Raw genomic sequence first — 4,926 nt, forward strand, 5'->3', positions numbered from 1 at the left:
GACTTCTCCTTTTCGGCGATGTTTTTCATCTTCAACTCAAACCTGCTCTCAAAATCGCTTAAATCTGATGGTGTCTTTGTAAACACGTTGGGAGTGAGGACACGCCATGTGATTTGCCTCAGGCCCCACACACCCTAGGGATCATTCTTGGATCCTCCATTCTTGGACGGGACACAATTGTTTTAGTTACGTAGGACCAGGAGAATTTGCAGAGTTATCAACAAGAGCAAAGGGTCAGAGAGGAAGAATGAAGCAGAGACAGTGAACTTTAGAAGCGTGATCTCATTTAATCTTTCCAATATCCAGAAATTGAGGATATCTCAAATTCACTTATACACCGAGGAGCAGGAAGACTTGTTATTAAAGTTACCCACGTAAGTGGCAGAGCTGGGCTCCAAATCCAGGCTGGATTGATTCCAAGGCTCTTGTTTTTCACTGCACAATTCCAAAGGCAGCACAGGTTCCCGAACAAAGTGTTTGGGGCATTGCAGACTTTAACTGTCACCAAAGAGCCCAGAAAAGAGGGGGGAAATCCTTCAGGGCACTATTCTCAAGTGAGCCACAGGAAGGGTCCTGTTTTGAGAGCAAAGGCTTTACTTGAAAACTATACTCTCTACCCACCTCCTTCCTGAAGAAAGGCTTTGGCACGTGGAGAAAATGCCATTTTGCTAGGGTACTGGACGAGATCCATGTGGTATTGTCCCAGCAATAATACTGCCACGGAGATAGGCGATCGCTAGCAGCTGTCAGCAGGCTTCACTCCCATTCCATCCTTCTTCCTGCATCCAGTAGTCCCCCAGCCCCGCCTCCCCCTCCCCCTGCTCCAGAAGAACGACAGAGCTCAGAGCCCCAGAAGAAAGGAGAAGACTGAATTCAGTCTTTCTTGGGGAAAAATTGTTTTCTGTCAAGTTGATAATAATGATCACACTGAGAATGAATGATTCACGATGAATATCCAAAGATATATCAAAACCTGGTCAGCAGTGGTGGGGAAAGGAAGAAAGCCTGAGTGGAGTTTATGAAAGTTTTCCACTAAAGTCAGCAACAGCTTAAATTCAAACCAGGCACAAGACGCTTGAATCTCCATATGAGTTGTTCATCAAAGGGCTAAAAGAAAAGAAATCTGAGCCCGAGCAGGGTCTGGCCTAAAAGCTTTCAAGTGACTCCTTTCTGGTAAGGAAACTATTTCCTTTGTCTGTACATGTTCAGGAAAACTGCCTTTTTGGAGCCTGGTTCATTCTCTATTCAGGTCACAGTTATTTTCACCAGTTAAAGAAAAAATCCGAAGTATGGAAATGTCTACTGTTCACCATACACACGCCCACACATGCACACACACACACATACCAGTATAAATACACAGATCCTGCCTATTCATGCTGGAATACTATATCGATTACATGTTTAATCTAGGCTGATTTCAACTGGGGTGAAGCAGCTAGCACTCTGGTATTCAGGTTATCTATGACTCTGCTTGCTAGAAATCTGGGAAGTCATGTACCATGATATTGCCAATATGTCTTTAGTTAAAAACAAAAAAAGAAAGAAAGGAAAAAAAGCAAGCTCAGAGCCTAAGTCCGGACTTCTTTGCTAAGGAAAGTAGGCTGTGTAGACAGGATTGCATTGATTAAAAGTGAGGAGAAATAGCCAAACTCCACAAGGAAATCTATCTTAGTGGCTACCCCATCTTGGGCTTCCTTTCTTTCAGCACTTGGTTTAGATAAATGGCTCTGGAGTTCGCAGGATTTGTTCACAGTCAGTTGAGAGGGCTCTCCCTTCCACCCACTCGATTTTCAGCTCGCACACCCTACGTGGCATTTGGATGGAACAGTGGCTGGGAGATCATGAGGGCCTTCTGGTGTGTTTCTTGAAGTTGTGCCTTAACATTATTTTCTCTTCTGATTTTTGTTCCTTTTATTCCTGTTTCATTTATTTATTTATTTTTCTCTGTAGTCTAAAAAGATTGTTAGAAATTAGAGCTGAAAGAATCCCTTAAACTTGTCTCCCCTCTTCCCTTTTCAGGACAGTTTTTAACCTAGGGTTACATTTCCATAGCTCCAGCAAGGCCCCTCCTAAATGCTACTAACTGTGGGGTTCCCACCACTTCCCTTGGAAGACTGTCCCCTAGCCTCATAGACTTGGCTGTAAGGAATATTTTTCGAAAACCCATCCACCAAATCTTCTTGTCTTGTTTCATGCTACTCCTCCAGGCTGCCTCTCCTGAAGGTGGATGTGGGTTTCTGCATCCGCTGCACCCCGTGCATGAGACACAGATTTGATATCCACACAGAGCAATGTCAATGTTTACAGGGTTCTCTTTTGGGGGAAATGTAAGTCTGCTTCTAGAAAATCCATCAGTGGACCGAGATTATAAGGCACCCAATTCAGGAGGCTTTTACATTTACATTTGGTGTAGGGTAAAGCAATAAATAAAATAAAGTCAGAATTTTGCCCATTAGCTTGCCTATTTGCATTAACTAGCTAGTGGAAAATAAGTTGTGTTGATAGTTCCCTTTTCTGTTTATTAACAAGGTGATTGGATTTATCACAAAGCTGACGAGGCATTTCTGTCCATTTTTAGAAACTAGTTCAAGTCAGTATTGGGGAAAGGAAGAAAGTGTTTCCCCCTAGTCCATAGAATTTCTCGGCAGAGACGACCCCAAATCATGCCCTTTGTAGACATGTTAGAATGTTCTGGCTGATGGCCTGTGCTCACACACCACCAAACCACTGGTGGAATTTGGTTCCCTGTCAACCTTTCTCTATGAAACTTGAAACTCAGGAAACTTTCAAACAGATCCTGGAGTTTTAGAATCATAAAATCTGCCCCAAAATGAATGAATAATAAATATTTTTAAAAGATTTATGACTACTTCTGAAATCTCACTTAAGTAAGACAGGAACCAAGTCAGGATTTGCACAGAGTGCAACAAATTGTCTTTTAACCCTGGCTGGGAAGAGAACAGCCGTTCTTGGAAAACTCAGAGATCTGCTTGATTACAGATTTCCAATTTCCCTCCTTACAGCACTGAGGAAAAAACATGTTAATTAACAAAAGCATGTGCAGCTTCCTTTATTTCTGTCACCCAATGCATGTCAATCATGTAACTATTCCCTGCCTTTTGGGTTCTCCTTGGGGTAGTTGCTAAAAACCTAATGAAGTTTGGGGACCCCAGAAAATTTCCCAGCTGAGTGGAAATGTTATTTCAGGGGAAACAGTTTAACACAGTAGAATTGTTTTCTCTTATAAACCAACATGCTTCCCTTCTTTGCCCAGTGTCTCAGTTTTACACATTTTGCTTTAGCAGTTACTCTCATTTTGAAAACATCCCTTTCTCCAATGCTAGGCCTGGACCTACCCAGATGGGAAAAATTTTTTGCTTTTAAATATCTTGTTACACCAACACTTCTTTCCCCCCTTAGCTATAATTTTCATCTTCAAACTAATTTTGGGCATAGGAGTGATTCATTTAAGGGTCCCTAAACACCCAGAAGTCCTGAAGGTGGTAACGGCAGTCTATATATTTTACATATTGCAAAAAGCCTAATGGAAATCACATATTTACTCGGAGTAAGGCTGCAGAAAAGATCAGTACAATTTCTTTGATTTGGTTAGAAATATAGCAAGTCTGTGTGTTAACGACGGATAATTTGTGTGGATGGGAAAGATGTCACTGTCAGCACAGGGACTCTGGGGTATGACCAGTAGATCTCAAGCTGTTCTTAGAGCCCCCCCACCTCAATTTTGGTAGATAAAAGCCTTTGGAACAAATAGTCTGATGTGGGATGGGGGGTGCAATTTCTAGAAGGGAGTTTGAAGCTGAGAAGGCTGAGAATCATCGCTCTATAATGTTCCTTAAGTGACCCCGTGGTCCTGTAGGGCCAGTGCCTTTACTTTTGATGGCTTTCCAGAAGGAAGGGAGGTTCCAGGAGGAATCTGGTGACCTGAAGTTTGTGAGAGTATCTTGTCTGACTTCTTCCTTGCATTTCTTCTTCTGGTAGAGCAGAAATGTGTTGCGGATTCCAGGAGATTGCAGGTTCCCATTCAGAGAGAGAGAGAGAAAGAGAGAGAGAGAGAGAGAGAGAACTAAACATATGTGTATAGATATATACATGTGTATATCTTATGCATATGTATATATCTTACATGTATATATATATTATACACACTTGTTTTTGGTCTGATTTATTAATAATTAGTGTTCCATTAGAAAATGAGTTGTATGTGAATCACGCACACACTCCTGAAATTGTTTCAATGGCAGATATTTTACCGTCGGGGTTTCATAAGTCACTGCGGAGCACAACGCCATCTCCATATTCATATTTCAGATCTGTCAAGACACTCGGATAATTCATCTGATCACATGGATTTCCATTCCAGGCCTTGAGAGACAAGAAATCCGGTCATCACAGAGAGCCTGGGCAATTAAACTGAATCAGCGCTCCCGGTCTCAGCGGATGTCTTCTGGGTTACCATGGGGGACATGGGTTGGTATGAGGTTTAATCAGGCACTAACAGCACCTTGCTGGGAACTTCATGGTTGATAAAGGCAGCTGCATCAGACCAAGTAGCTCCTACTTTTTAAAGAGAAAGCAGCCTCTTTTGAAATGTAAAAAAGGCAGGCTTTGTTGCAACGTGCAGTATGAAGAGAATCTGAGAGGAGTTGCAGTTGTTTGTTTCATAGTCCTAGCATTCTTTTTGGGTCTCAATAATGAAGTGAAAGGCACCCCTAAGGCTAAATTTTTAAGGGTTCCCTATGAACCCCAAGCTGGACAGCCCTGCGGGCCCCATTGCTGGTTCGCTATTATGTAGGGTTTCACTATTACACTTGTCTTTGTCACATCGCTTTGTGAATGACATTGGTCACAACTAGGTTCTTGTGCCATTTTGAATAGCTGGATTCATGTGCAAAAAAAAAAAAA

The 4,926-nt window shown here is 42.1% G+C and overlaps 1 long non-coding RNA gene across 1 annotated transcript; it reads left to right on the top strand.

Annotated features, from left to right (window-relative positions):
* The first annotated feature begins 831 nt into the window (after positions 1–831).
* Positions 832–4,926, top strand: LOC108282037. The gene is made up of 2 exons (XR_005195632.1): positions 832–1,173; positions 4,333–4,926. It is a non-coding gene; the product is annotated as an uncharacterized LOC108282037 (long non-coding RNA).

Source organism: Cebus imitator, unplaced genomic scaffold (assembly GCF_001604975.1).
Source record: "Cebus imitator isolate Cc_AM_T3 unplaced genomic scaffold, Cebus_imitator-1.0 Scaffold12, whole genome shotgun sequence".
NCBI classification, from domain to species: domain Eukaryota; kingdom Metazoa; phylum Chordata; class Mammalia; order Primates; family Cebidae; genus Cebus; species Cebus imitator.